This window comes from Cupressus sempervirens, chromosome 7 (assembly GCF_028749045.1).
Source record: "Cupressus sempervirens isolate cs-2001-9-10 chromosome 7, ASM2874904v1, whole genome shotgun sequence".
In the NCBI taxonomy this organism is placed as follows: Eukaryota; Viridiplantae; Streptophyta; class Pinopsida; order Cupressales; family Cupressaceae; genus Cupressus; species Cupressus sempervirens.
Window position 1 is genome coordinate 549,577,212 of NC_143124.1, and position 23,167 is coordinate 549,600,378.

Sequence of the window (23,167 nt, forward strand, 5' to 3'; positions counted from 1 at the left end):
ATTGAACTGCTTTTTAATTTTGAAGCAATGATTCTATGCTATTTAAAAGAAGTTCAATGCTAGCATTTGCAATGAATAAAGTTGTTTCCTTATGTCTATAATGCTCGTGTTTGCACTTTGCATCCAATGGCATCAGGAAGTGGAAATCAAAGTGATAGGAGAGAACCTGCTTGGAAACATTATTTACAAGGATCAATTGTGAGATCAATCATTTGCAACTACTATAAGTTAGACAGCTGGCGTTATATCCCCTGTGAAATTTCTAATTCATAGATCATAAGAGACTTCTTTCTGTTCAATATTTTATTACCTACTAATGTATGTATTTTATATGACTTGCAAATAGGTATAGCAACAATATCCCTAATGGAGGGATCGATTGATACAAATGTTGACTATCTCAATGTTATTGCAAAAAGTTATATTACCAAACAATCGTTCTGATATGATTCTGAATGATGGTATAATTGTTATGTAATGGACACTGCTTTTGATCAACACAGATAACTCTATATCGCAAACTCTAATGCAACATAAATGCTGATGAAATAAATATCAATCTGAATATGATAAGAGATTTATTCAGCAGTTGCTGATGTGTCACTTTGATATTATAAGGATTGTATCTATTTTATTGATATAAATATGGGACTTTAATATCAATCTGACTATAAGAATCAGATTTGAAGATTTATGGTCTTATATGAATTGAAAGGATTACAATGAATATTGCTGTTTCTGATCTTGGTCTGATTGTATACACAATTATCCAATTCGATAAGCTCGATATGATGGCTGGAAGTTGACTATCACTCTCTGATACTTTTTACTTGTTGATTATGTGATGAATCTGATTTAACAACGATCTCTTATGGATTGAAGGAATGATCAGTACACAATCTCTATGACAGCGATATTATGAAACTATAACCTGTAGGATTCCACTGTTTATGACATATCTAACTTGCTCATGTGATGTTATCCTTGCATGCCATATCTGATTAATATCTCTATGCACGCATTCTTGTGTTGCCAACGGTGGAAAAATTCCACTTGAGACTACAACAAATATACAATGATTTGGTTGAATGAATAATCTTAGTCGGAAGGATGTGGATGTCTCTTTTGTATGTCTTGAAGGGTTATGAACATGAGAAGTTGCTACTCTTCACAATTCTCAGCAAATCACACAACTTGGCAATTGAGTATTTAAATCTTGGTAATTGCACCACTTGGCAATTGAGTATTTAATTTGTGGTAATCGCATCTTATGTGAATAACTAATTGGTACTAAGGATTAGCTAACAGAATTTAATATGCTTCCTTTTTAGGCCGTCAATTATGGTAATGCTGATTATTAAATTTAGTTTTATTAATCGAAACAGATTGCTTGTCACCTAATACCGTACTTGCTTGATAGAATAAATTGCTCTTATAGAGATATCGGTTTATGCAATATGTTATTTCTGATATTTGATTCCTCTTGATCAGTAATTATGGAAATGAGATGCAGTTATCTTGGTTGAGTATATAACTGTTATTAATATAAGGATCTTCTGGTCTCATAACTATATTACCTTTATGATTTTTTCAACATGACTCAAGTCTTGAACAAATGACTAGTTGGCTGAAGAAATATATGATGTGCCTTGGATTTCAAACATAATCGATCACTTCATTTTCTAATGTACCTTTTATGTATCAAACATTCCTTCTTATCACTGTCTATCCCTCAAGTTGATGCCTCTTGAAGAAGTTGTCTAGAAAATCTTAGAGTCTTTTTGATAAGATGATTTTCCTAGATATGATATCACTTCAACTTTCATGGTAATACCTTTGTTATTCATTCCCGGTGCAAGTCACTTGAATGATCACTGATAAAATTGTTTCTAACATCCTACATCAATATAATACAAGGAATATAATACAAGGGCTTCATGTTTGTATCTACTTGATGAAAGGTACAATTATGGGTTATATTGTAACTAACTTAAAAATGTCCAAGGTCTGCCACACCTGGACCAAAATAAGTCTTTTATGCTTGATTGGTTTCTGGGTAGGGTGGGGACATCTCAATCTCCCCTCCTTGAAAATGCTTGCCCATAAGCAATTTAAAATCATTTCTCTTTTGTTCAAACGCCTGGTAATTGAAGCATCTTTGAATAGTTCCATTCTTCTTCGCTATCAAAAGTACGAGAATAGTCAAGGGCACATGTCTTCTATAAACCATGCCTACGAAATCCTTGTAAGTTTCTCTGATATCATCCTTAAACCTCTTGATGTGCTTGAATAGTGTTGTGACGACTTAAGTTGCACCTTCTCGTAACTTGATGGTACCTTTTTGTAACCTTTCCAATAAGAGTTATAGATATCCATGATAGTGTTCACTTTTATTTCTTAGGGTCTCTGATGTATCAAGACACCTTATGTCCTCAATATCTTCATGTGAGATTTCCACTTCCTCAGCGGAAATAACACAAGGGTTTCATCACATAAGCCCAAATACAATCTTCCTACCATTAACTTTAAACATGAATTTCATGGTCCTGAAATCTTGTGAATACTTTCCAATGGTCATCGTCCATTGGATGCCTAGCATCACATTGATATTGCCCTATTGTACGACATGGATGTTGTCATTTATTTTGTAGTCTTCAATGGTAATCTTCACATTTGGAGCCAGTGTCTTAGAAGGTATTTCTGACTCATCCACCATCTTCAGAGTAAAATGCTCTTGCCCCATTGTTTCGAACCATTTTTGAGATGCCTAATGCTAAAATTATAAAGTTATGGTTAAACCCACCATCGATGAGTATTGATATTTTATGTCCTTGTAATGTACCTTGGACCTTAAAAAAGAGTTGCACTATGCAGTTTCAGTCTATCTTCTTCTTCTATCATTACTTGATTATATCCAAAATTGGCATCTGAAAATGACATCATTTGAGAACCATTAACATGTATCACTTCATCCAACAATGGTAATAGGTAATTGTCCTTTTTTGAAGCTCTACTAAGATTTCTAAAATCTATGCACAACCTTATTACTCTATTCTTATTTCTGACAGGAACGAGGTTGGCAACCGACATTGAGTGCCAAATTGAAAATATGATTCTAGCCCACAACTTCTCTACTTCTTGGTGTATTAGTGGTTCTAAAAGTAGATTTATCAATCTTAGCCTTTGTGTGAAAGGCTTACTTTTTGGCTTCAGTGAAATTGTATGTGTAATGAGGGAAGTGTCACATGTCTTTAAATCTTCATATCCCCAAGCAATCACGTCAGAGAATTCCTTCATAAGCTTCAAGATTTCTTCCTTTTCTACAGGTGTACAAACTTTCCCAATAAAGACATTCTTGATGTTCTCTTTTGTTCCCAAGTTTACCTTCTCGCGCTCCCCTCATTTAGTAGTTTGGTACTTGAAAGCACTTAATCTGTCTGCATCAAAAATTCTTTCTAGTTCAATCATTTCCTTAGGAATGGTGTTTGTCCTTAAATTCATAATCTCACCACTTTCTGTTGAGTAACTTGGATCTTTTCTGCAAATGTACTAACACGGCCATTGTAATTGATGTCTTTCAAATGCAGATTTGGATCTCATATAAATATGAGAGAAGATATGTCTCTTCAAGAGACATGTCCCTATAGTTAACCATCATTAGTTAATAAATAACTATATGTATAACTCACCTTTAAGCATATATGTAATATTAATATATTAACCATATATGTAATATATTATTATATTATTATATAATAATAATATATAATGTATAAAATATATAATATATTATATATATATATATATAAGATATTTATCTTAAAGACAATTTACCATCAATGAGATATCTCATGATGAAATCAATCCGATAGAAGCTACAACCTTAACGACAAAGTGATGTCCCTATTTGATCACCGTCGGTGTATAAGCAAATACAATTAGTTTTCTTCCCAATCAACAATCATGTGGTGGTAAAACAATACATTCAAGAACTCCAAAATATAATAGTCTCTTTTGATTATAAGAGCCCAATTAGTTAAGTTTTATATATATATATAATTCTTATCAATAATATAAGACATAAAACAATGTTCATATAAATCATGAATACAACGACTCAATGTAATGAGTATATCACTTTGACTGATGTTATGCTTCAACACTCCCTCTTAGCAAGGGAGAAGTGACAAAAACATTTTATAAGATATCAATATCAAGGATGTCTATACACAACATATTATCTGACTTTAACACTCTGAAATAGTGACTTGTCAAATAACTACAATCACAATGTTATGAACACTATCATAACATACGTTATGATCTCTAATTGTCAGAAACAATATCTAGAGTAATCATAATGCTTTTGTTATCAATGACTTCCGGCATATCCTACACAAAACTGTCATAATAATAGGCAAATCATTTGCAAGATCTTCATCTTACAAAGATTACCTTCTGTCTATTCATTATCATGGTTTCCAACACATTGGGACAACAACTTAATGAAGTCTGTCATGAAAACAGGCCTACTATTTATAAGATCATCATCTTATAATGGTTACCTTTTGTTTATATATGTCAATGAAAAATAGTCACCTTTCATTACATAACATATGTGAAATAGTAACCACCATGAACCAAGTCAAAGGGTGGTACAAAGGCTTTCACCTTAAATCTCTCTCACAAAGAAGAATGCATTTCAAAGAATTTCACTTAGCACTTCTTCTCATAGAGAAAATATCATTCACAAAGGATTGCATCACCAAATTTCTCCTTTCCCAGGTCCTCTAGTTACTTCGTTAGAAATTCTCTTTACCCAAGGATGCCTGTCAAACTCACTTTGAATCAATTGTCTGATTTTCTAGTGATAATGCATCACTTCCTCATGATATACATAGGAGTAGGCCCATCACATAATGTAGTCACCCACATGTATTTCTAGACTCCCTCTGACTATCAATCTTCTAAGCTCTTGCATTGTCTTTGAAGAAGTGTCCTACTCCCTCTTAATGTAGAAGAATCTCACAATCTCAATCATCAAGGATGTTTGCTTCAAGAGCCTCAGTTTATCTATATTGATCATCAAGGTCTTTGGAGCTACTATCATTAGATTGAGTCTGCACAATATTTGGTAGCATATGCAATGTACCAACCTTCTTTTCCTGTAAGAATATCCTCAAACATAAAGGAAAAGATCAGACCAAATGACCCTTATAATATGTATAGAATTACAAATAAATGAATAGATAAATGTAAAAGATACAAATACTTATCTGCCCATGAGGGTCATGGAACATCTCATTTTCTAAGGATGGTTCAAGTGGGAATGAAACATTGCCTATTATTCCCCCCCCCCCCCCACCCACAATATAAAATTCCCATCTTATGTCGTTGAGCACTTTTACATCACATCAAATTTGACAACTTCTTTCTACGTGCCAACTTGCTCTTTTCATCCATTGAAGCTCCAGGTATTCAATAAGATTAATAGTAGAAGCTAATACAAACACATCCACAATACGCCAATATCTTGATTGAGTATGACCATTTGAGTGACTCTACAACTCATATGTCAAGTTTCATTTATCAAAGAGAGACTCGTAAATAGTTTAATTAAACTCACAACTTTCTTATAATATTCACATATTTGCATGAATTACAGTCCTCTTGACTATTACAATTTATCGATCACTGAAGATTCCATCACAGCATTGGTTTACTCCCTCTGAATCAATATGATCGATATCACAGACAGTTGACAAAACCATATCCTCTATCTGCTCCCTCTAACAGATGTGTCAAAATCTCTTTCGAACATAAATCTTCTAAGCTTCTAAAATAAACTTTCCTTTAACAAAGTGTTAGACTCTCTCTAAATCTGATATTAATCCTCCTTTTCCTGCAAGGACATTCTCAGAGGAAAATATCAAGGTATATAGCTCATATATAGAATTCCAAATAAAAGGTTGACCACAAAAGTAATATTGAGGATATAATGAAAATACTCATCTCATTATTTTTCATTACTTTCCATGTAACTTTTCATTATCTCCTAATACTATGTGAAATGAATTTGTTTTATTTCATATATCAATCCTAATTCATATTCATATAAATAATAGGCATACCAAATAAGAGGAGAATGATAAAACTTATATGAAATATATATAAACATGATTATACTCAATAGGATATAACCCTACCACGTATCATCTTTTATACTTACTTGATTGGAGGTGGGTCCCTAGTTCTTAAGACCTGTCTCCTAACTTCCAATGGGTGTTTTCCATCCCTCACCATGTCTAGACGCTATACTACATTTAAGTACTTGGACATTGAGGTGGGGTTCCATGGGTCAATAAGCCTAAGCCCAAGAGTGGAGTACATACCCCCCTTTCCTTAGGGATCAACCCTACCTTCTTACCCACCTAGTCTCTTTACTTATTAACATTTATTTGAATTCTTTGTATTCAAGATGATTAAAATATAATTTAATAATCTATCAAATATTTACTTCACCTTATTTAATTATTCCATAATATAGTTATTACAAAATTACTAATATAAGTCTTACTTAACTATATTATACGTAACATTTTCCAAAAAGATACCTTACTAATCAAAATTAATGAATAAGGAAAGTGCGTAGCACTCTTACCTAAGCCTTAGTGGCAACCTATGATTTGCTGACGTGACCTTGCACTATCATATCTAATGATCGTGAGCCAAAGGGTGCAATAAATGTCTTATTTCTAGTCACCACTCACCATTCGGTGTGCAGGGAATATGTGAATCTCTGATCTATCAAATCTCCTATCCCCTTTTGATGCATTTTGGCTTCCACACCATACTTCATTTGATGATAACAATCAGTTTCGACAAGCAAATATCATTCCGACCCTCCTTTGATTGAAGCAATCTTTCAAATCAATTTATATATTTCTTAGATCTCTTAACCTCCTTTACACATTTTTCATCATTTTATTAAATTGTCATTCCATCCAGAAGTTGTTGACACACTATCATGGCATTCAAAAAACCCATTTCATTGTGATGGAGAATATTTTTATACATTTCGATATGCTATCATTGCAGTCACCATTTATACAATCTGACATGTCTCTAGGCGGACCCATTCTTTTTCACTCTCCTTTAAATTTGATGCCTGGACCACATCATACATATAATGTTTAAATGATGTAAAGAAATATTTATACTATCCATGATACCTTACTTTCTTTGTGGGGCATGTGCTACTACTACACATGGGTTCCATTCTCTATGCAATCATCTTGTACTTGCCTCTCTTCATTGTTGTGCATGTCAATTTCTTCAATGGTGGCTATGGTTTGTTACTATATAATTCCTCATGACTTGTGAACGATACACCTCAGTGCTCCTTTCTAATTCGATGTTATGTCTTTGTTGCCCTGCTATTAATTATCACTCATCCATGGCTGTATTATATAATATATTTTTGCTTTCCTTGTATATTTCCTTCGATGGTTTATCCAAATCCCACCATGGGTTCATTTATGAATCAAAATCTATTTACTAGGATAGTCTCTCTTTTCCTTACATAGAATTACCTATGTTTCTTGCCCTCATGGATGCCAAGTAGCATGTTTTATGGATTTTTTATTCAGCAGACCATCCTATTTCACTTGTACATATAAATGGTTGCCCAATCATATTCAAATCCATTTATTCCTCCATGTAGGCTGAACAAATACCAATTTGATGCTCAGCTGATGTCTTTCCTAATTCGAACCTTCGTTGGAGTCCTACAATCAACCAATATATGGAAGCTCAACAATGAGTCGATCAGTTGCTACCTTGAAGGCTTTTGAACTAATCGGGTTGTGGGTAGAGCTTCTAATTTTCGCTTATATTATCGAGCCAAGATTACATGTCTATAATACTATTTGATTAAGAAATTCTCTATCCTATCACCCAGATGATATCATGAATGACTAGGTTGATATCATTGAACATCTTTAATAGAGCCATCTCTTCCAACTACATGACCTTCTTGACAAGGTTGCTATTGTCCAAACAAGTGTTTCTACTGTAATAATAAAAAATTAATTTTTCCTTGCATTCGCAGTTAGGCTTTGATACCATGTTGAGTAACTTGAAAAGAGTAACTTGAATCTTTTCTGCAAATGTACTAACATGGCCATTGTAATTGATGTCTTTCAAATGCAGATTTGGATCTCAAATAAATATGAGAGGAGACATGTCTCTTCAAGAGACATGTCCCTATAGTTAATCATCATTAGTTAATAAATAACTATATGTATAACTCGCCTTTAAGCATATATGTAATATTAATATATTAACCATATAAGTAATATATTATACATATAAGTAATATATTATATATATAAGATATTATCATAAGGATAATTTACCATCAACGAGGTATCTCATGATAAAATCAATCTAAGAGAAGCTACAACCTTAACAACAAAGTCATGACCCCATAGAGACATGACTCTACATGGCCAAAGGCCACGTAGGGTCATGTCCCTATTTGATCACCATTGTTGTATAAGCAAACACAATTAGTTTACTTCTCAATCGACAATCATGTGGTGGTAAAACAATTACATTCAGGAATTTCATAACATAATAGTCTCTTCTAATTATAAGAGCTTGATTAGTTAAGTCATTTATAAATAAATACACACACACACATATATTATTCTTATCAATAATATAAGACGTAAAACAATGTTCATATAAATCATGAATACAAATACTCAATGTAATGAGTATATCACTTCGACTGATGCTATACTTCAACAATTTCAAACTGAGCTTCTTGTTGTTCTCCTTCATAAATCACTTGTGCTTCAAAGACCCTCGAGCTTGTCCGAAAATTGAGGATATGTTTATCATCTTTAGACACTTGTGATGTTGTCATGAACTGATGGCACTAAAGTTAGCTCAACTATGAATTTCTTTAGACAATCCATAGCCAATGGTTCCAATGAACTTGCAGATTGAGTCAGAGTTTGCTACAGGATTCCTTGTTCAACTTATCCTTTTAATGCTGAAAGCATCAAAGCTTTCAATTAGATCCAAAACTCGGTTGTGATAACAACCCAATCTTTTATCATGGCGTGTATATTACTTACAAATTTGTTCAACACTATGTCTAAATCTCCATGTACATGTAAGATTTTGGCACCTTTTTGGATAGTGAGGAGCAATCCAATGACTAATGATTCATACTCAGCCACATTGTTTGTACATGGAAATTGCAATCTATGTACCGCTAAATAAGTTTCTCTCATCAGGCTAACAAGTTCAACACCAGCTCGACTTCCTTTCGTTGATGTGGATCCATCAAAGGATAAGGTCCATACTTGATCAATTGTATACTCTTCGGATGGTTTGACCTTTGACTTCTTGATTTTTTTGTCATATTATTCTGGTCTCCTTTCGCCTTCTCGAATTCTTTCATCTTATGGCTCTAGATTTCCATATGGGATGAGTTAACTTATTCAACATTTTTTGCTACTAATACTTGGACCACTTTTCATAATTGTGCAATTGCAGCCTTGCACATGATGCATGACATCTTAGAATGAAGAGCAGTATGTATTTTGCACCAATTGGGTAACAATAAATTTTGAACGAAGGCATCCTTCCCCAATTCAATTTCTTTCTTAACACTTTTCAGGACAAAACTCCTAAAATTCTAGAACATTCATTCATTTAATAGTGGTTCTAGATTATCTCCAACAGAAGCCTTAGTGAAAGTGGGAATCACGTTGGGACATCACCCTTGATTATAACCTTGCAACATTAGAATTTCTCCTATTTTGGGAACATATGATCCCAAGCTTGTTTCCATGAACAAGATCTCATTATTTTCACCATACTCAGTGGTTAATAATCAGAGCCTCGACATGCTTTCTATCCTTACGTGATTTGGGATTCCCTTCCATGGAAGCCACATGTAAAAAGTTTGTTGCAATGTATCGATTCAATTTCTTTGCCTAGTCTCTAATTAGAAGCATGTCATATCCTTCAACAATATCAACTACAGATATATCAATGCTACTTTGAACATGTGGGGCAGTCGCGAATCACATCTAAATATTACTCCATTCTACCACAATTGCGACCTCTATCTTGTCCAACTATGTAACTTTCTTATCAGTCTAAAGTGCAACTAATCTCAACCTTCTACATATCCAAAGGCATTACATTACTTAATGCACTAGAGTAAATTAAACAATTACGTAACATTTTCCCAAAATTTCTAATTGATACCAGGAAAGGTGCAGGCTCCTCTTTCCCTTGATAGAAAAAACCTGGTTTATGAGCTCTCTCATTGATTCTTTCAATATTCTGTAAGATATTACTTCCATTCTGTGGAGCTGTTGATTGTTCTAGTAAAGAAGCATTATCTCTAATTATTCCTTGTGCTGAATAATTCTGAGAGATTCCTCCATTGACTACAACTTTCTAATAATCTCGAGAGTTTTGTACCATTCTAATGAAAATTGAAGAATTTTGAGGAATCCCAAATGCAGAGGGCAATACGTCCTCCACTATGTTGTTGTTATGTGCAAAACTGGGTTGTTGGACATTAGATTCCCCTCTTGGTGGATGCGATACACATTGAGAGACAATCTTCATAGGGGCATCATTTAAACTTCACAACAATGCTTCTCTAATTTCTTGAATTTCATCAATTCATATAATGGTGGACTTACTTTGATTTTCTTGAATTCTTCTAGTATATAAGAACTTAACCTCTTAAATTCCTCTCCAACTGGACTTCCTTTCTTTTTTTGTCCTGGATTCTCATTTTTCCTTTGCTCTCCTTGTTGCGTGGAAGGTTGAACATCATTTTCCCTTTTCACACTTAGTGAAACATTCATCATGGAGGACTGTCCTCTGTCTCCTTGAGAGTTAGTGGGTTGTCGATACTCACCAGAGTCTCTAAGGGGACCAAGAATATTGCTTGTGTTGGGATGTGGAGAAGTTGCAAAGTTATTTGGAAGCATACCTTCAAAGGAGACCGTGGAATACAAATCCAAATAATGGAGGCATACCTTCCCCATTGAACAATCCACCACCTTCTGAGAATTAATCAACAGATAAAGTTTTCTTAGAAGAAGCAACCTTATCTATTCTAGAGAGCATCCGCAATAATCTTAATGTGTTCATCAAAACAATATGGTTGACATCATTCACAAAGAATTTAGAACACAAGTGGTAAGGATTCTTTGGTATATTGTGATAGGCGGAAAATGCTCCAAGGGGTGATGCATTCTGTGGACGCCATTGTTGGAACTTGTTGTTGAACAGTTGCAAGTGCAACAACTTGTATGGGTATTTGCACAAATAGTTGTTAAAATTTGTGTAGCTCCTTGTGGAACTCCTCCTTGGATCGATCCTTGTGCTTGATGGTGAGGTGGTGAAGTTTGGAATATTCTGGTAAGATCGACTACACTTGGTGAATTTTGACTTGTAGATGCTTCTTTCTTGCCTCGCCTAGGCTTTGGACCAAAGTTCAACTCTTGTAGTTCTTTCGCTCCCGGAGTGGACCACAGGATTCTTTGATGTGCCTCAAACAAGAATAAATCAAATGGTGGGGATATCAATGGGTCACTGAATCTATTCCATCAAACAAAATCCACAGCAACACAAAAAGTGTGCTCCAAAAAGTGAGAGCGGCAATTTTCAGTAGTGAAGGATTCCCCTCCTTTGGACAAAATCCTTGACCGGAGTAGAAATGCACTCCATAAAGTGAGTGGAGCAGGCAGCAAATGTAATGTTCTATTCCAAGTACTTTCAGTTCAAAAACCAGAAGGACGAGTTGATTGTACCGTGATGACTATGGCCAACAGGAAGGGTTGTACGGCTGTACGGTGGTGCAAGTGACAACGGGTACTGTGGTATGAGATAGCGTATGGATGAAGGCGTACGGTCTATACTGATGGCCGTACGAAAGAGTAAACTGGTTGTACAGTATATTTATGATGTTCGTACGAGGTATGAAGGTGAGTCAGTACGAATTATTTGCTAGCCGTACAGAGAGGGGTCATACGGTAGAAGAACATAGAGCCATACAATGAATTTTGTTGAGTGGTATGGAGGGGTGGGAGGATGGAGGTTGTACGGATAATGAGGGCCGTACGAAAATGCTTGGATTCCACACGCTTAGGTGTTGGGATCAGCACAAAGACTACTAACTTGTTTGTAAACACAAGTAAATCAGACACAATAATGGAAACTTGAATACAGACATTTCATTCAAGAAATATTTATCCCAAAAGGTGATGCTCTGATTTGCCAGATCCCAACGAAGTAATACAGGTGACGGAATAGGATGAGGGTTGAATCCCACCGAAACCGAATGAGCCAAATAGGGAAGATCTTTCACTTCAGAAATGACAAACAATAAATACTCCCAACTGGAATTTGCAGTACAAAGAAATAATCCAAATTGCATGCCTAAAGACAACCTACATGTCGTGCTTAAATACCTGTCGAGAACAACTTTTCGAGGGTGTACAAAGATAGCTGATGGCAACACAACTACAGAAACAAAAATAAAAATGGGTCTGAGATACATTAAATCAATCGGCTCGTTACAATAGTTTGATTTGTGATTTATTTTATAACGGGAACATTACAGTCCTCTTGTCCCAAATTTTGCTTGTCCTCAAGCAAATGCAATGCCAGGTGCTAGAGAATGTGCTCGCCCTCCCAAGTCGTGTCATCCAATCGCAAGTGTTTCCAACACACCAAATATTCTTTCACAGTGCAGTTTCATAGAGTCTTCTCACGAACTTTGATGATCTCGGTTGGTTCCAATATGAGCTTGCCTTCTTCATTGAGTGGTGGGAGGTTTGTGGCTACCGTGACATTTTTCCCTACGGCCTTCTTCAAGCATGAAACATGAAAGATGTTATGAATACGACTTCCCTTCGGAAGTTCCAGCTTGTAAGCGACTTCACCAATGCGACGAATGATGCGATAGGGGCCATAAAAGCATGGCTTCAATTTTTTCCCCTTCTTCAATGAAGATTGTCGATATGGCTAGAGCCCGAGATAAACCAAGTCTCCAACTTCGAAACTCCTCTCCATTCGGTGTCTGTCGGCATACATCTTTTGTTGATTTTGTGCCCGTTGTAGGGTTTCCTTCAAGTGTCGTACGATGTCCTGTCCCTCCTAAAGCCAATCCTTCGATCTCGGTGTGTGGCTATCTTCCAATACTGCGTCGATGAAGGATAGGGGTTCGTACCCATACAAAGCTTTGAATGGTGCCATCCCGATGGACATGTGATACGTGGTATTGTAGCAATATTCTCCCAGGTGTATCCACTTGACCCATGCCCATTGTTGTGACAAGAGATAATTTCAAAGGTAACCTTCGAGCCACTTGTTCAGAATCTTCGTCTGTCCGTCTGTCTGAGGGTGGTAACTAGTACTTGGTGGCAATTCAGTCCTTGCCAATCAAAACAGTTTTGTCCAGAAGACACTAATGAAACACCCGTCCCGATCACTAACAATGTTTCGAGATAACCCATGCAAATGAAAGACTTCTCTAAAGAACAGTTTGGCAACTTGTGCAGCTTGAAAATCTGAGGGGGTGGCAAAGAAATGTGCGCACTTTGTCAATCGCTCAACCACCACAAAAATGCAATCTTTCCCATTCACCTTGGGAAGCCCCGTTATGAAATCCATCGAGATACTTTCCCACATATGCTCTGGAATTGGCAGCGGTTGCAATAACTCGGCAGGCAGAGTATGTTTGGATTTGTTCTGCTGGCAAACCGCACACTCTCTCACATGCTGCAACACGTCCCCTTTTAATCCTTTCCATGAAAACCTCTCCCATAGACTTCTGTACGTTTTGAGGAAGCTTGGATGTCCTGCCAAGGGTGAGTCGTGTAACTCCTTCAAGATCTTCTGCTTCAATTTAGATTCAGGTACTAGGAATATCCGACTCTTATAGTAAATGATGTCATCTACTACTTTGTACCTGTCATCCTTGGTGACGCCATCAATTAGCTCACAGGCAAATGTGTTTTTCAAATATTCTACCAACAATTGTGCTTTCCAATCGGCTGAAATGTGGGTTAATAAGCAGACAACGAGCTTTCTGGACAAAGCATCTGCAACCACATTGTTCTTTCCTTTTACATATTCAATGTCAAAATCAAAGGCCTGAACCTTGCTTACCCATTTATGTTGCCGCTCATTCAAATCCTGTTGCTCCAAAAAATATCTCAAACTATTGTGATTAGTGCGCACGACAAACTTGGCAGCTACCAAATATTGTCGGAATCTGGTTAGTGCATGTACAATGGCCAACATCTCTTTCTCATAGATGGAATAGAGGTGTTCTGTCTGCGTAAGCTTCCTGCTCTTGTAAGCTATGGGGTGTCCATCCTGCATTAGTACTGTGCCAATGCCTTCTCCGGATGCGTTTCACTCCAAAATGAATGGTCAGGTGAAGTCAGGTAATGCACGTACAGGACAAGTGCTCATTGCCTCTTTCAATTTATCAAAAGTGAGTTGTGCCTTTTTGCTCCACTGGAAAGACCCCTTCTTTGTCAGATCCGTCAGAGGTGCACTGAGCTAAGAGAATCCTTTGACGAACCTCCGGTAATAACTGCATAGCCCAAACAATCCTCCCAAATCTGTGAATGATTTTGGGGGAGGCCAATCAAGGATAGCCTGAATCTTCTCCTGATGCACTTGAACTCCGTATTTACTGACAACATGCCCCAGGTACAATATTTCTGTCATGCCAAATTCACATTTGGATTGCTTGGCAAACAAAGATTGCTCCTCCATGATCTTTAGGACTTCATTCAGATGTTTCAGGTGCTCCTCTCATGTCCTGCTATAAATAAGATCATCAAAAAATACCAATAAGAACTTACGCAGTTGTTTGTTGAAAATGCGATTCATGCATGATTGGAATGTAGCAAGTGTGTTTCTCAATCTGAACGGCATGACTAGAAACTCGTAATGTTCATAGTGGCAATGGAAGGACGCCTTTTCTATGTCTTCCTCCCTCATGCGGATCTGATGGTATCCAGAACGGAGATCTATTTTCGAAAAATAGACTGTGCCATGCAACTCATCCAGCAACTCATCTATCTTTGGAATGGGATATCTATTCTTTACTATTTTTTTGTTCAACGCACGGTAGTCCGCACACATGTGCATCGTTCCATCCTTTTTTTGACCAAAACCACAGATGACGCAAAAGGGCTAGAACTGGGTCGGATCCATCCTTTCTCTAGTAGTTCCTGAATCGTTTTTCGATCTCATCTTTGAATTTCTTTGGATGGCGGTACAGTGTGGTTATGACCGGCTTGGCTCCTGCTTCCAACTCTATAGTATGCTCAAACCCTTGATGAGGCGGTATGCTAGGAGGAATCTCAATTAAAACTTTATCATGTTTACTCAAAATATTCTGAAGTTCATCATCATGTAGAGGTGTTCGATGCCCTTTTATAGGTTCCATTGAGATAAAATAATGTATAGCCCACACAATGTCATTATGCCGAAAAATTGCCTCCATCCGATGCCTAGAAACTTCCTTCGGACCTTCATTTGCCTGAAGGACAACCTTCTTTCCATCAACAAAAAAAGTGAAGTCCATCCGTTTGAAACTATGAGTGTATTCATCAAGTGTCTCCATCCACTATATACCTAGAATAACTTCAATGTCATCCAAGTCTACTATGAAAAAATCCTCAGTCACCATGTGATTCGCATTGTGATACTTAGCTAAGGAACCAGGTGCGTGCAGGGCAAAAGAGTCCCTCTGGCAACCTTGACCTGAAACCCTGTGTGCGTCTCCGTAGGTGGACTTCTTCACTTCACTAAGGACGAGTTTATGAAATTCAGAGTGGCTTCACTATCCAGCATCACCGTAACCCGTTGTCCTTGGAGGGTTCCCCATACACGAAAAACTATGCACCTCGAGCTATCGGCTAGGGCAATGGTTCCTCCACACCGTACTAAAGCTACAATTCTTTCCATACGATTTAAACTGACCATACTGGTGTCGTCGTGAGGTTGGTTGTCTTCGATAGGCATTTCTTCCTATTCGCCCTCATCATCGGACACAACCTCAATGTAATGGATCTTCCCTTTTTCGAAGCATCTGTGGCCAAGCTCCCAAGGTCCCTTGCAATTGAAACATAGTTTCTTCGATTGGAGTTCATGTCTGGTAGCTTCGTCCAATGACAGCTTCCTGGGCAGTGGTTTATTTTCCCTCGTAAATGCTGGAGGTTTGTCATGTGAATAACTTCGAGAGGATGACGCAAATGAGGATGTCATACTCTGTGCCTTAATGATAGCTTCCGACAGGGTGGCAAGGTTGAACCCCTTTACCCAACCTTTCAGAGGTTATGTCTATCCATCCATGAAGAGTACTACCCGTCTTCTTTCGAAAATGTCCGTGACCAAAACAGAGAGTTTCTGAAATTCCTCAATGTACTGATCGACCAATCCAATTTGCCGCAATTGTGCCAAATCTTTGAAATTGAGTTCTAGATCTTTACCATCAAATCGATCTATCAATCTCTCAGTGAATTATGCGTAAGTATTTATCTGATCATGCCCTAATGTGATAATGTCGTGATGCCACCATTCATGCACAACTCCCTCCAGGTGCAGTGCCACAAATTTGATTGCTTCTTCTGACATAGGATTCAACTAGAAGTAAGTATCGGCCTTCATTACCCACACTTGCGCAGATATGGAACTGAATTCGTCAAATGGAGACAGATTTACTTTACTCAACTTTCTTCTGAGATCATCGCTAAAATATCCTCTATTTCCACCTCCCGAATATCTCATTCTCAGATCCGTGTAATCTTTGTAGGATATATCTTCCTCAAGATTTGCATTCTTCTAGTCTTCTCTCAATTGTTCTTGCATCTCTTGAAAGGTTGGTTGTTTCCCTCCGTGTTGTGCCTCCGTCCGTGAAGGAAAAGTCGGCATGCAAGGTCGAGAGTGTGTTAGACAAGGGTTTGATTTACCCGACACCGAGTCTGCGCTGTGACCATTTTGTTCTCCAGATATTTTATTGTCCGCCAACTTCTTGAGAGTCTCTTCCATGAGTTGTTGTGTATCAGTGATTTGTGCCTAGTTCCTAGCAAGTTCCCTCAGTACTGCCACGAGTTCGGTAGCTGTCGGTTCCAGTTCGGCAACCATTCGATCAATGGAATTTGTCCTTCTCTTTCGACTATAAACTCTCATTCACTATCCATAGGCTAGCAAGATTGAAGAGCTTTGATACCACTGTAATGTTCTATTCCAAGTACTTTTAGTTCAAAAACCAGAAGGACGAGTTGATTGTACCGTGATGACTATGGCCAACAGGAAGGACCATATGACCGTACGGTGGTGCAGTTGACAAGGGGTACAGTGGTATGAGATAGCGTATGAATGAAGGTCATATAGCCTATACTGATGGCCATATGGAGTAGTAAAATTGGCTATACGGTATATTTATGATGGTTGTATGGGGTATGAAGGTGAGTTCGTACGAATTGTTTGTTGGTCGTACAGAGAGGAGTCATACAGTGAAAGAACACAAAGCCGTACAATGAATTTTGCTGAGTGGTATGGAGGGGTGTGAGGATGGAGGTCGTACAAATAATGAGGGCCATATAGAAATGCCTATATTCCACACGCTTAGGTGTTGGGATCAGCACAAAGACTGCTAACTCGTTCATAAACACAAGTAAATCAGACACAATAATGGAAACTTGAATACAAACAATTCATTCAAGAAATATTTATGCCAAAAGGTGATGCTCCGATTTGCCAGATTCAAGCGAAATACTATCGGCGACAGAATAGGGTGAGGGTTGAATCCCACCGAAATCGAAAGAGCCAAATAGGGAAGATCTTTCACTTTCGAAATGGTGAACAACAAAGAATCTCAACTAGAATTTGGAATACAAAGAAATAATCCCAATTGCATGTCTAAAGACAACCTACATGCTGTGTTTAAATACCCGTCGGGAACAACTTTCCAGGGTGTACAAAGATAGTCGACGGCAACACAACTACGGAAACAAAAATAAAAATGGGTCCAAGATACATTAAATCAATCGGCCCATTACAATAGTTTGATTTATGATTTATTTTATAACAGGAACATTACAGCAAAGAATTTTGTCCATGATAGGCAATTCCATGACCACTACGGAATCATGTTCCAAGGTTTGAGGAGAGCGTTGTTTAGATGATGTTGAGGATTTTTTGTCCATTAACCAATCTATGACTTGCATTGAAATGCACTCCAACAAGTGTGGGGATTCAACGATAGACTATAGCATTTGGTGTTTTCACTTTTTGTTGTGCCTACGACCAGGGTTCCCATGAAATGGACAATGGTGACAATGAAGTCACAAAAAGCACTATCCTTTTTTCTAAACCAAAACCACCGATGAAGCAAATGGACTAGAACTCGATCTTATGTGCCCCTTGTCAAATAACTCTCGAATGGTCCTCTCTATCTCCTTAGGTGACGATAAGGTGTTGTAATGATTGGCTTTCCACCCTCTTCTAGCTCTATCACATGCACAAATCCATGCTCACAAGGTATACCATGAGGGATACACCAAAGACTCCTTTATGCTTTTCTAACACCAATTGAATATCAATATGATGTTGCTGCCCTAAATCTGAAACAAACTTAGTGGAGATAAAACAATGCGCTGCCCATTTTGTATCCTCATGTCTCAAAATCAATTCCATCCTATGAGCTAAAAGGATCTTAGGACCCTTATCAATCATAGCTCTGAGAATGGCCTATCAATCTCCTCTCATAAAGTCAATCTGTTTCCAATCATGATCAAGACTGTATCTACCAAGAATCTGGAGCCACTGCAGATCCAAATTAGCATCCATCCCACCTAAATCAAATAAATATCTATCGTGAGAGTGTAACTACCTAGCTGAACTTCAAGCTGAGAAACCATCACTGAACAATTAAGATCTCCCCCAAAAACCTTAACATCAAAATAAAAATGGCATTCACCTATAACATTCGTTTTGCTGCTATAGTAGTGCTAATGAAGGTATGTATTACCCTTGTATCCTCTAAGCAAACCATTTTCTGCTCTTTGACTACTCCCTTAAGTTAAATAAGACTACCTATAGGAACTTCTGAGAGTGTAGCAACTGTAGGCAGTTGATCAAAAACTTGTTTCTCCTCCTTCTCCAATTGGGGCTGCTCATGAACACCATCTTCATCGCTTTAATCAGTCTTGTTGCCATCATTTTCATCATCTGAAACTACCTCAATGTAATGAACCTTGCCTTTCCAAGGCATCTATGATCCGGTTACTTGCATGTGTAGCATAAATTCCTCCTTTGTAGCCCATTTATGGACTCAAAATCAATCGTAGGTGGATTACTCTTATTCTGATTTGAAGATCTCAGATTTATCTTGGGTCCTTTGAAAGGCTTTTTGGGAGGCTAAACCACTGAAGATGAGCTATCCAAATCAAGTGTCATCTTTATTGCCTCTGGTAGAGTACTTGGTTTCAGCACCTTGACAAATCCCTTTAACCTATCACTCAAGCCTTACATGACCTTTAACTTCCTGTTCTCTGGCATAACTGGGATGATGATAGATATCCTTTGAAATTCATCAATAGAGTATCCAAAGCTTCATGTGCTTGAGTTGAGCTAACTCCCTGTAGTAAACTTTTGCCTTTCCTATCAAACCTCTTTATCAGTTTATTACTAAACTCCTCATACAAATGAAACATGCCATGATATCCAGTGGCTAAACCATGTTGCCATTTATCATAAGCTTGTCCATCCAAATGCATAGTAGAAAACTTGATTGCATCAGTTTCAAACATAAGTTTTCGTATGAGAAATTATCCAACTTTTCTATCCATGCCCTAACTGTAGTTTTTCCGCTACCATCAAATATTGGTAAGGAAATCTTGCTCATAGCATTTTTTAAACCCCTGATTGGGGACCTTGGCCTCCTATCTTGTCTGGCTCTCCCTAATTCCCTTCTCTACTTCATATACTAAACAAAGCCTAAGATTGCATTAATATTGTTTGGAAACAAATCCCATTCAGCATATGTAGCCATGAAATCATCATGAATGTCTCCTACACCTCCAACATTAACAATCTCAACCTCATGACAATGTTCAACAAAAACTGGCATTGAAGGCCTAAACATTGTTCAAGTGGGCGCTCCCATGCCTCGCGGTGTTCCAACTACATTACCTCCCTCACTGTGATGGCTTCGGGGTCTTCTAGGCCCAGTATTCATCTTTTGTATAGCTTGCGTAAGTTGCTGCAATACATTAGCAACATGATTTTGACCATCTCTAAGAGCCTTCAAGGTTTCCCTTGCTTCCCTATTCGCTTCCTACACGACATTTGGTACCCTTTCAGCCATTTAATACACTTGAATAACCTCTGAAGTTGTTTTTCCTTTTGAAATTTGCAAGGGTTTTCAAATTTTACTAGGTTCTTTGTCGTATTGACAGATTCAATATAAAAGCCCACTAGGCAACTGGTTCGTTGCTCCGATACCACTATGATGATTTTTTCCTAAATTATTCTATAACTATGTATGTCTCCTAATTTAAAAGGGATGCACCAAGACTTGAATGTTAGAGAAGACCATGGGATAAAATGTTGATACTATCCAAACTAAACTCAATTACATTCATGCAAATATGTTTAGAGTGATATAAATAACAACACTTAGAACACCAATAACCAAGTCTCCTATTTGATTGAGATTGCTCAAACTATTCCAATATGCAAACTTAAATGAAATTATTATTGGTAACGTTGTATTGTAACAAAGACTTCAATACTGTTCTGAATGAATGAGATTGTGTAAATACCGTAAACCATAGTACTGAACGAGGTCCAGAGATGCGCTTGTATGCACAAGCAATCCATGACTAATTTGATGATCCTTAATTATTCCACAGGTGACATATTCAAGCCCGAGAGTCTCCTATAGCATGTAATGGAGCCTTACTTCTTGTTGTGGCCAAACATGCATGTACGACCTTCTTATTTCATCACTAGTGAAGACTCATGAGTCGGCTTATCTCCTAGGATGACTATAAGATTCCAATAATGAACACAATATTGATTTGCAATCTATTCCCACACATTTGCCAACTTGCATAGAAACAGTCCCGTGAATAAAAAATCAATTATGACGAGGAATATGGAGTTAGAATGAACAAGGGCTACGTCCTATTTGAAGATGAAAGAAGGGATTTTGTCCTTCCTAAATTTGTTTACCTAGCAAAGAGAAATTGTTCAGAAATCGCATAGCTCTCCAGGTCGCCCAAATATCCCTAAAATTGGCTCACAATACCTCTAGCAATGTCAAAGAAATGTTACCTTGTAACCAACATGCAAGCGTTACACATGACCACCAAAGGGAGTTAGTCAGGTGGCTGCCTAGATGGAAGAGGATGACAACTAATTGCCATACAAACAAAGACCATCATCAAAGGTTTGAATAGTGGGAAGTGTTACAAATAAGGTGGAGGATTTTTAAAAATATATTATAATCTTTTGTCACTATCCATGCCAAGACACTCCTTAATTAAAGACTTAGGCCTATTAGAGTGTGGAATAGGCTAAGTGTCAACTTAGAATTTTAGTTGATGGGAGGGGACATGACAATTTTTCCTTTTTTTCTGATTTGACATGTGCACCCTTCACAAGATGGCAGGCATGTGCTCTAATACCACTTGTGATGACCCCTAGTTGGGTATATCTTAATTTTCTCACAAAATCCTTAATTAGAGTTTGAAATAGATCGTATCTGTATAAATATTTTAATTATATTTTAGTATTAAAAATATTAAATATTTATTTTCACATAATATGTTCCCCCAAAATATAAATTCTTTGAAATAATATATATAGGGAGGATGATTATTTCACATACAAAAACAAACTATGTTTGATATTACTCACTCCCCATCATAATAATAAATATTAATAATATTCCTCAATAAGTGCTTTCTTCCTTTCACTTTATGCCCTAATACATTTAAGGTTCCCTTTCCTTAATTCCTTATGTACCTTCCCTGCACATTCTCCCTATTTCATTTTTCATTCCACTCACTGCCTCTTTTTGTCCAAGTATGTTAAGACCCCATATAATTTTGGGCCTCCAACAATTTTGGCCCTTCCGCAATGCTTTGGCCTGATTAATGATATGCAATACCTGACTTCCTTTTGGTTAATGTTTTACTTTCAATGACACTACTTTCTTATTTATTTGCATGATTTTAATGTTTTCTCCAATCTAGAAGCAAATACAATGGTGGGCCCATTGTACTTTCACTGTGGCCGATGTGCAGTGTTGAGTGGGTTTCTACTCTTTCTTTTTGGTTGTAATCTCCGACTATATATGTATTTGAAATGGTGCTTATCTATGTGTTTGAATGCTTGTCTATGGATTAGAATCCACTTTTTATGGTTCAAATGTTGCTTTCCCTATTCAAGTTTTTTCCTCCATGTTTTAGATCATCCAAGTCATGCTCGGTACCGACACCGGCAGTATGTGGGACCCCAACCTAAGGGTGGCCATTTAAAGTTGATTAACTGATAAAATGAGTTTTTTAATATTTAGCAAGGATATTACTAAATATTACTATTGTTAGGAATACACATGGATAGAGTACAATTATTGTTTTTAATAGATTATGATATGTTTTTAATAGATTATGATATGTATTCATTAAGTATTATTATTATTATATAATTATTAAGCATTATTTTATATATATATAGACATATATATGTGTGTGTGCATATATATTGACAATATTTATTGTGATCGTTAAATGTTTCGCGCTATCATGATCATGATAATTATTCATATATCTATATACTATAATATATTATATATTTTAATTATACTAATAATACATCGCATTATAGTAGTATATAAATATTTAATATTTCTGGTCATGCGTCGTCATTAAGTCTCATTCAGGGAGGGGTCATGACAAAATTGTCTCTTGTTTGCATTGTATGTTTATTTGTTTACTTATCTGCAATTCCTTTCACTTAGTATTTTCCAAAAGCTCTTGCAAAACAAAAACAAAAACTGAGAATATTACAAAAACCAAAAAATCAG

The 23,167-nt window shown here is 36.8% G+C and overlaps 1 protein-coding gene across 2 annotated transcripts in view; it reads right to left on the bottom strand.

Moving 5' to 3' along the window:
• TOP3A (topoisomerase 3alpha) overlaps positions 1–23,167 on the bottom strand; it is a 346,811-nt gene that overhangs the window by 99,744 nt on the left and 223,900 nt on the right. The gene's annotated exons all lie outside the window — the stretch shown is intronic.